This window comes from Mastomys coucha, unplaced genomic scaffold, assembly GCF_008632895.1.
Source record: "Mastomys coucha isolate ucsf_1 unplaced genomic scaffold, UCSF_Mcou_1 pScaffold22, whole genome shotgun sequence".
Classification (NCBI taxonomy): domain Eukaryota; kingdom Metazoa; phylum Chordata; class Mammalia; order Rodentia; family Muridae; genus Mastomys; species Mastomys coucha.
In genome coordinates this window covers 149,312,813-149,323,546 of record NW_022196905.1, presented here as the reverse complement: position 1 = coordinate 149,323,546, position 10,734 = coordinate 149,312,813, and the positions used below count along the sequence as shown (strand labels likewise).

Genomic DNA, 10,734 nt, shown 5'->3' with positions numbered 1-10,734 from the left:
TTGTATTTTTTACACTGACTCCTATCTGAACTGAACTGCATACTCTTTGCTGCTATTAAGTAACTATTCTTTTCAGAATTGGGTATACTCTATCTCTGACTCCTTTCAAATCTTTCTCTAATTTGTTAATTTATCTACCCCTCACTTAGATGCCACTGTTTGAAATTAAAGGTATGTAGTAAAGGATTCCATTCTGAAGGAATAAAGATGAGGGGAGTGTCTGTATTCCAGCAGAATCACATAGACCTAGAAGGTCTTTGCATGGGATCAGAGCAGCCATGTTGCTGAATTAAATTCTTCTTTAAGACTAAATATTAAAATATAACAAAAAATAATTTGACAAGAGAATGCCTAAAAGGCCCCAACCCTTCAAAAATAGCTACAGGGAACTAAGAAATGTAGGGGCTGGAAAAGAGTCTTCTCCAAGGGAAAGCATACCAACTGGATATCCAACATCAAAAAAATCTGAAAATATGCCCTCAAGTAATATTATACAGACTGAACATATTATAGTTTGGAATACGTATGTATATAGTCATAGGTATGTAGTAGCAATTAGTAAAAAATGAGGCCATGCATTTGAAAGAGAGGAAGGAGGAGTATGTAGTAAAGTTTGTATGGAAAAAATGAAAGATGGAAAATGTAATTATATAATAAACTCAACTTTAGAATAAAACAATTTCTGATTATTTCCACCTAAGTATAATAGCATAATATTTAGTCACTTAGAGTATTATAATGGGAATGAAAATTTAACTTAAAGGTCTTATGCATTGTTAGAATTTTCTCAATTTTTTTTTCTGCTGCCCATTTAAAAATCCCACAGGCAATCAGTGCAAAAGAGAACAAAGTTTATCAGACAAACTCCATATTCTTACATTCTCTTACTGTGGTTGTTACATTTACTTATTACTAAAATAAATAAATTCTGTTAAGGAAGAATATTTTGCTATAATTGCAGATATATATATTTATATACATATATGTGCACATATATACATATATATGCATGCATATATATAGTGAGAGAGAGAATATATGAATTAGGGATAGCATTAAATTGGATAATGTTGGGGAAACTATTTCTAAATATGTGTTATTCAAATATTTGTTAACTCAGAAATTTTAGAAATGAGTCTGTGTACGTTGCACTAAAATAGAAGTATTTTTACTTTAGTTTAAATTATCTGGTGCTCTACACATGCTATTATATGCTTGTAAAGTTGCTATCTGGTTTTTATTCTTAGAATAACATAAAATGAAGTTAATATGGTTAGAAATTGAGAAGTCAAATGAAGTGAAATGAATGTAGTACATTGTGAAAGTTTCAAAAACAGAAGCTTATATATACAAGAGAAAATATTAATTTACTATCATTTTATACCAAATTTTATTGATACAAAAGTACAGATTCATTGGAAAATATCCATTCTCACTGTGAATATAGTTCTATTTCGATGCACAGTAGAATTTTACTTTTTACTTTTTTATAATTGTAAAAACTAAAATCTTAAAAAGGCCATAAAATTAGTGATGCAGCTATGATAAATAACTACATATATATGTATGAAAGTTTAGTGAGGATATTAATAAAAGTATAATTTTTTGTAACAAGTTAGCATTATAATAAGGTTCACTGAAATGCCCAATTAATTATAATTTGGATATATAATAAGAACATCAATTAAAATAATCTTACAGTAGATTAGCTATGCAATAAATATTGAAAGTGTTATCAGTCTGTTGACATATTTTTGGATACATCTTAATAATTGTGAATATAATATGGCCAAGCATTTACATTATCTGTGTTTATGTTGCTTGCATTATCTTCAGAAACCTAAAAAGTACCCAAGCAGAAGCATAATTAAGATAAACCTTGCTACCAAAAAAGTACTTTGAAAAAACCTAAATGAGTGTTATTTGATACTTATGTTTGGGCATGGACAGAGAGGACTCCCTGGAGAGTTGGATTTTCATTTGAATGCCAAATAATAAGCAAATAGATGTATGTGGATTTTCAAAGGAAGTAAGCTCTATGGGAAAAAAATGGTAGGTAGACAACCCTATTTTGGGAAATCTTGAGTTTTTGTTGTTGTCGTTGTTTGTTTTGTTTTGTTTTAATCAGAAGAAAGCTAGCCATGTAGATTTTAGCCAATAGGGTAAAATAGGCTAAAGCCTCTCAGGAAGCTAAAGAAAGTTCAAACTGTGTTGGATTTTCTGAATGGACTCAGTTCAAATTATATGACCAACTGCATGTAGTCTCTCAAAATTATAAGATATTCACATTTAAATAAACAACAAAGCATAGCCCCTTGGTAATCTTTATGCGCCACCAGAGAATTGAGAACCATATTTTAGTGGAATGATGTAACTTATGTGTGGTAGATTTATTTTACTTAACCGAATATACTTCTGGTTTATCTGCATTGTCACAAATTATAAGCTATCATTTTTAAATCATGATACTATACTATTATTTATACATATCATATTTTCTTTATCTAATGACCTATAATACATGGATGCTTAACCTGATTATATACCTTTGTTGTTATGTATAATGTTACAATGCACTTGGATCTATATATTTTACCCATAATAATTAAAATATATATCCAACAGTGGGATTGCTGCATTAGACAGTAATAATTTGGAAGAAAATATTAAAGTGCTTATTGTGATACATTTTGGTTTCCATGATCAATGAGTTAATTTCTCTAGCAATTCTCTCCTTTTTCCTTCTCTCTCATCTATACATCTGTCTCATACGACTATCATGTAAGCTTTTTATCATTTTATCTATTAACTACTAATTTATGATATATATGATTTCTCATCTATCTATGCATCTATGTTCTTTCATAAATCTTCTATTTATCTCTCTACTATCCATGTATAATATGTCCATGACCAACTCATCCTTCCTGATTATCCTTTATTTTTACAAGATAAACCAATACAAAAAGGACTTGTTTTATTTATATTATAGTCTACCCTCCAGGGATGTTAAATATTTTGTTAAGCATTTTTATGTTTCATAGTAATGTCATGGTAATTTAGGGTATAACTTACTCATTCAATAATTGTCCAAGTTTCATCTACACACAGCATAGGGGGAAAATGAAAAATAAAATGCAAAGAATGAAAAATTTTTCATGCTTATGAAATTCAGCAAAATATGCAAAAATATCTTTATATGAACCAAGAATATTAGTGTTTTAAGACACTTGAGACATATGAATAATATTTGAAAAGGCATTATTTTAGAGGAAGATTATTGTATAATGAATTATCATTATCTATATTGTTTTTACTTTTTTGCTCACTAGTAAAACGGTTGAAAATGTCTGACATTGAAAGTTGAATTAAATCATTATCTGTCACTTTATTTTGGTTTGTCATGCAATTCATGTTATACTTTCCTGTTTTTAAATGTAGAGCTCAAGTGCATCCCCTTGTTTATGTACCAGACGACATGATAATAATTGCTTCATGTTTGTGTTTTATGGCTTCTTTAGTTGATACTAAAAAACAATTAAAATTAGAAACAAAAATTCAGCTGTATGAATTATTATGAATCAGATAAATATTAAGACTATTTAATTTTAATATAACCATCCTGGCAACAGAGTCATCTTTGAATATTATCAATTTCTAGGAATTTTATGGAAACATGTTAACTATAAATCTAGAAAAAGTGACTTCAGGGAGAAATTGTTGTAGTTATCAAGATTCTACCACTGTAGGTCATTATTGTGTTAGACAGGTTTTCCTATGAGTAATTATGTGGATGTGAAGATCAGTAATGGTTTATCAATTAAAGAACGAGTAGATGCTCAGAACCTATGACAATAGAAGCCAGTAAGTGAAGAGTGGTTTAAAGTGAAAGACATATACTTGCAATAGCTACACCATGCTGACAGTTTAAAGAGCCAATAAGCACCAAAATGGGGAGCATTTGCAGTATTGACCACTTCTCTTTTGACAGAAAGAAAATTTTAATTATATTATTCTCTTCCTCTCCTCTGACACTTATGAACTACTAACAGCTTTTTTATAGGACATTTCTTGAAGCTTAGAGCATTTACACAGGTTATACAAAGTTCCCATGCTATTACTGGTGAAATCAGAGTCCACAATCCAAACAGAATGAATTGATATTCTACTTCACAGTTTAACAGCTAAATTCCTGCTGAATTTAGATTGGGCCAATGAACTGGCCAATTCTCCATCTGGAACCTTGTAGAAAATGAAAGTTTTCACATGACTCTCAGAAACAATGAATATCTTCATTTTGAAGGCCTGCAATTACCTTCATCACATCTGAATTTGAGAAGGAATGAACTGACATCCCACTAAAGGATATAACTATTAAAAGTAGGACTCCCAGGATAGAATCTGTCAAGAGAAGATATTAGTTTAAGATGTGAGTTAGGAGCAGAGCATCTGCTTTGGCTATTTTATTTAAGGTCAGAAGGCCTGGTCTTGGCAGAATGGAGTATGTTTCAGGCATGGTCATACTGTAGCAAACATGAAAAGAAGGAGGAAGAAGAGGGGTGGGTGAAGGAAGAGAAAAAGGACAGAGAAGATCAGGTTGTGAACCATAAATTACTTCCCAAAATATCTCCCCAATAGTTTATACTTTCACATTGTACTGGGTGAATTTTGCAAGGACAGTACCTTAAAAGAAAGCTGAGTCTCATACCTTGCAGATTTGAGATTCATTCTTGTACAGAAGCATTAGCTCTAGAAAACCACAATGGAAAAATTTAGTGTTTTGTCCATGATTTCAGACACCATGTTATGAAACAAGATACATTTTTAACCAATAAGAGGACCATTTATAATAGGAATTATTAATATCTTATAATATAATTATAAGATAATTATAATTGTAATAATATAATATAATTATTAATATCTTATAATATAACTCAATAGAGAGAATTAAGATCAATCCAAAATGAAGGTAAGTTCTTCAGAGAAGGTGCATCACCTGATATGACTCACATCCATAATTTGTCAAGGGAAAAACTTGAGATAATAGCAACACTAAGGAAATTTGGCCTGAAAGCAAACTTTAGCAAAAGTCCTCAAAGTACGGGGTGAAGGCTGATAGCATGTGAAATAGATTTTGTAAGTAGAAGCCTATGTCTGTGAACCAGGGTTGAGCTGACAGATTTCATATAGTTTATCAAAGGCAAATGATTATGAAGATAATTTAAAATGACATAAGTTATGGGTATAAGTGGGCTGGATACAACATGGAACAAATGGAATAGAGAAATAATGAGGACTGAAGTTGAGAAAGTTGGCATAGTGATGTAGTGTCCTCTCGTGGCAAGCACATTCCTGTAGTTATTGAACAATATGTTTATGTGATAGGATACAAAAAAAAATTGTTTCATGAAGAACAAACAAATAAGAAACTTGAATGGAAAGTAAGTCCCAGGAGGCATAGGTTAAAAAGAACTAGAAACAACAACTCTGTTTCAAAAATGGGGAAGGAAATCTGCTGAGAAAGTTGGAAGAAAAGAGAGGGATCCACTCTCAATCCACTATACAATATTGTAAGGTAGAGATAATTAGATGGAGATCTGACCTAACTTCACCTTTGCCTAGTTAGTATGATACTATTATCAAGCCTGGTTTATATGTGAAGGCTGATGTAAAAATTTCTTTTAGATAAGTCTATACACATGATTGAAAATATAAACAAGAACATCGTCTAAAAACTGAATCTTACTGGACATGTACACACTTTAAATCCAAGCAATTCAGAAGCAGATTCAGGGGTTTATTTGAATTCAAGGACAATTTGATTTACGTAAGGACTTCCAAGCCAGCCAGGTTTACACAGTGTAATTCCTTTTCAACAATGAATAGATAAATAAAACTGGATCTTTGTGCCAGCAAAATAGAGATGTTACAAAATATTGAGCAAGTAGTGGAAGTGATCTTTGGGGTATGAATGGCAACCATAGCTTATCTGTAAGGTTAACATGCTTGCCATTGAAGAGCAGCAGGAATAGGCAGAGGAGACATGCTGAGACCCAGAAGGCAGATTACTCAAAATCATTTTTAAAAACACTGACATCCCCACCTTGCAAGGTGAGAAAGGATTAAAGAACTTGGTGTTTGTTTGCATGTTTTGTCAGTGTTTATTAAAGCCCAGGCTGGCCTGAAACATATGTAACAAAAGATACCTTAAACTCCTGATTAACTCCCAGGTTTTATGATTATTTTCATGTATCACCACAACAGGGGCACTATGGTTTCATTTTTTTTCTATGAAAGAACTCTCTAAGCTGATCTTCATTTAAAGAATGAAAATGGATTTTTGAGTAGTTTGTACAAAGGTCAGTTATTATCCATTTTAAAGACTTGTTTAAAGTATTGGTAAATTGTGGGCCCTAAGGTCCCGATGCTGCGGCTGAGGCTGCAGCTCTCTGCTGCTGATGCCTGTGGATACACTGCACATTAGTTAGTTAAAAGGAGGCAATGCATAATCCTGAATATTTTATTATAGGAAATAGAAAATAGGCTGATCATGACCATATAGAAAGAAAAAAAGGAGAAGTAGAGGAGAAGAAAAGGAGAGAGAGAGAATGGAGAGGAAGAAAGCAAGAAAGAAAGCAAAAGAGAGAGGGGAGAGAAAGAAAGAGAGGAGAACAAGAGAGGAAGAAAGGAAGCAAAAGAAGACAAAAAGCAAGAGAGGAAAAAAGGAAGCAAGAGAGGACAAAGAGAAAGAGAGAGAGGAAGAAGGCAAGAGAGAGGGGAGGGGACAAATTGCCCCTTATATTGTGAAAAGTGTGGATATTTGCCTATGGGGTGGGGCATGCTAAGCTGTGATCAGATGACTGGGGAGTAGGGTCCAGCTAGAATGCTGGGAGCTTCGGGTATTGTCTATGTGACAAAACACACATCTCCTGAGGGGGTTGTGAGAGGTTGTGACTGAAACAAGAGCCAGGGAGTTATGGCCTAACACCTTCTGTCCCTTGCAGGCAGAAACTACTGGAGCTTTGGGGTTCTAGACTTATACTCAACTTGGCCCAGGTTGTCTGAACAGACAACTGTCCTACAGGAAATTCTTACATCACTTGCATGTGAAGTCCATCTAACAGTGGCAATGGAAACACTAGGGATAAAGGATAGTTCTATTTCACCTTTCAAATGCTAGCAGTACTTTTCTCAAAATCCAAAGGTTAACAGTTCCAAAATGGAGGTGGAAAATTATCAAGGCATAGTTAAATACTGAGTCTTATCTATTAGCTTGTATTTTTAATCTAAACTTTATCAAGTCCAAATCTTGGTAAGATCTACTTTTCAGAATCTGTGTCTACAATTCTGGATGAGCTACTTAAACTAGAATTTATAAACTAATGAAAAGGCTCTTTGCAAGGCCCCAAAGACTTTGTTATTAAAAAAAAGTCAAGAACAACAACAACAAACTAACTAACCAGCATCATCATCACCAACAAAAGGATTCCTGAGATACAATGCCTAGAAAACACACACCAGACTTTTGTGTGTCTTGAAACAAGCACTAGAATCTGGAGACAATCCTTCCAGATAACTTTTGCACAAACACAGAAGCATATACATAAACCTTCACTGCAGATTGACTTCTTTTTGAGACAGTTTTTCTCTGAGTAGCAGCCCTGGCTGTTTATAATTCACTTTTTGGACCAGGCTAGCCTCAACTCACAGATATCCTTCAGCCTTTGACTGCTGAGACCAAAGGCATGCACCACCACACCTGGCTCTGGCCCAGTTAATGTTTTTATTTACTGTTTCTTTTGCCTATATTTTCATGCCTGCTCCATGCCCACTTGCAATAAAAATAAAGTTGGCTTGACTTTTAAGAAAATTTAAAGTAAAAGGTTTAACTTATTATTTAAATATTATAAATATTCAGATGAACCTAATTAGATTGTTATCATACAGATATAACAAACCAAAATGAAAATGAATTGGAACCCACCAATAATAATTTTTAATACTTGGTAGCATACCCACATGAGTTGGAAAACATGGCTTGTTGGCTAGCTCTAGATATGAGTCACTTCTTTTCTTATCTCTTTCTTTCTTTGTTAAGATTTTTCTTTTAATTATGTGTATGACTGTCAGCATATACATTCAGAAGAGACCAGGAGACAGTATCATCAGAAGCTCTGGAAATGGAGTTAACATGTACCTGTGAGAACCAAATCCAGATCCCCTAAAAGAGGAGCTAGCATACTTAGCCACTTTGTGTTTCTCTAGGTCCTACTTCCATGTGTTTCTTACCCTGATTATTTTCCTTTGACAGCTGTGTGATACTGGGTAATTATTTCCCAGTAATTTTATTCCCTTCTTTATAAAATGGGGAAAACAAAACATTAAGGAATTATTTGGGATTTAAATTTATTAATATGTTAAAGTCTGTGAGTTTGTCTGGATTACATAGGTGATGTGAAAAGAATTATTTTTCTTATTGCTATTATTCTTGTCATTATTAGTCTTCTTTCATTCCTGCCTAGCAGAACACATGCTACTACTTAGATCATTGGACTCGGGAGTGTTTCTTGAGGACGTTCTACTGACCCTGCCCTATGTTTGTATGTCCCCAAGTTGACTACTGATTTATTTATGAAGTATGTAAGACACTGTTGTGGTAGGGCAAGGAGGCTGTATAACCTCTATCCTACAGAGGTGTGCTGGAATAACTGTGGTCCCAGGAGATAATGTCTTAGAGTCAGTGTTTCATTTCATACGAGAAACAACTTCCTTAGTTAAAGTAGTTTAACACAGTCCTTAACCAACCTTCTTCACTCTTTTTACCCTGAAGGCCATCACTGTAGAACACCTGCAAAGACTTCATTCAGACTGTGATCCTGCTTAGAGCTTCTTTTCCCTTGGAGAATAGGTGACTGGGAAGGAAGAAATTCATGTTTTTGCAGAACAGCACTATAAAGACTGCTTACAACACTCATGGAAACTATACACTAACTTTTAGAAGACTGAATAGCAGGACCACCCCAAGAACCACTGGAAAATTCGATCACTAAATCCACATTCACAGTATCTTACCTCAGAAATGATTTCCTGATTTTAACTAGCATATAATTACCTTTTTTTCCCAAGTACTCTTTCTTCAAGCCTCTTCATCCTGATGAAGATCTAAACTCATACTAATACAAAATCCCAATTCAATACATTTTTTTTAAAATCTGAATTTTGAGTTTTGGTTTAGGTCAATGTAAGTATATAGAATGGTTGTAAGATATTTTTCCTTCTAAACTTACAACTGGTTGGAAGCATATAATGCAGTTATTTGATTAGTGTTTACATCTAAGTTATTATTTATTAGCACATTTGTGATGTTATCCAAAGTCATTAAGTTATAGTTAGAAGGAAATTAAACTTTCTATTTACTGGTTAGCATTAAAAGAGGAAAATTATTCAGAAGTAATTTGATTTGTATTTCTTATTATATTTATTGCTAAGCCTAAAATTTGAAATTTATTTTTACTTAAACATAATTTACTGAACAGCTTCATGTTCTCCTTTTGAAACAGGATGAATCTGGCCATCTAGGTTCCACTTCTTCTCAAATTAAAAGGTCTGTGCACTAGGATATCAGTGATTGTCTATGAAAGGCATATTTTCTGAAGGAAGCTAATTGGCACAATCTGCTTTCCACTTTTTAAAAATGAGAAAACAATAAATATTACTCAAAGGGAGGCACATATAAAGCATATTTTTTCAAATCATTATTCCTTTAATAGTCATAGCTTAGTAATAAAAAATACAGGCTGATTTTGCCATAATCAGTAACATTAAAGTAACTGAAACATATTAAAACCCATTTTACTTATCCAAACTTTTAATTCCTTAAGCAAAAATCCATTTAAATGTACTTAAGAAATCAGAATCATTTTATCTATAGAAATGCATTAAATAAGACCCCTAAAGAAAAAAAAAAACTACCTTTAAACTTAACCTACTAAAATATATATCTTCTGGTATCATTTGTGACTAATATCAACAATGCATTGTACAATTTTATTAGCTAAAGTTTGTAACAATAAAAATATTTGGAAATATTATTTTTAAATTGGTGAACATTATTAAATTAGCCACTCTAGCAATGTCAAATACATATATATCCCACTTAATGAGAAGCAGCAACTGTAAAATGTAGGGAATTGTCTCTCACTGAGTGAAGGAGCAATTTAGTACACAGTCTGCAAACACAATGGCTGCCAGCCTTGGTACATAACCTACAGACCTCTGGGTGCTGAGCTGGAAAAGATGAAGTCTGATTTTCACTTCCTCATATAAACAGAATGTCACCAGCACATCACATTCCACCCACAGTGAACCCCTGGCATGGCTAATGATTATAATCTTCACATTCAATCATGTGAAATCTGTGACAGGCAAACAGCTTAGATAAACTGACAGTTCAAACTGTTACACACCAAAGCAAAACTTCACAAGCTTCACCTTTAAATGAGTATGTCCAAGTGGAAGTAAACTTCTCAAACAGAAGGAATATGGCATGACCATTGAATGTCATGGCATAAACTCCATTTAGACTTTTTTTACCTTATTGTAAAGGTCACTTTCTTACTACCATCCTCATTATCAGATTTAAGTTGCTAGTTATTTAGACTAGAACACATATCTGGATTGAAATTTATTATTTTTTTCTGTTTCTTTCTTTTATTAGATGTTTTCTTTATT

At 33.0% G+C, this 10,734-nt stretch overlaps 1 long non-coding RNA gene across 2 annotated transcripts in view; it reads right to left on the bottom strand.

Annotated features, from left to right (window-relative positions):
• Positions 1–3,363: 3,363 nt before the first annotated feature.
• Positions 3,364–10,734, bottom strand: part of LOC116071117 — a 54,693-nt gene continuing 47,322 nt past the window's right edge. Inside the window, exons 3-5 of one of the 2 annotated variants that reach the window (XR_004110715.1) lie at positions 8,809–8,915; positions 4,684–4,749; positions 3,364–3,527 (exon numbers count right to left, since the gene is read on the bottom strand). This is a non-coding gene — a long non-coding RNA (uncharacterized LOC116071117). The remainder of the gene's footprint in view (positions 3,528–4,683; positions 4,750–8,808; positions 8,916–10,734) is intronic. The other variant, XR_004110714.1, reaches the window with a different exon arrangement.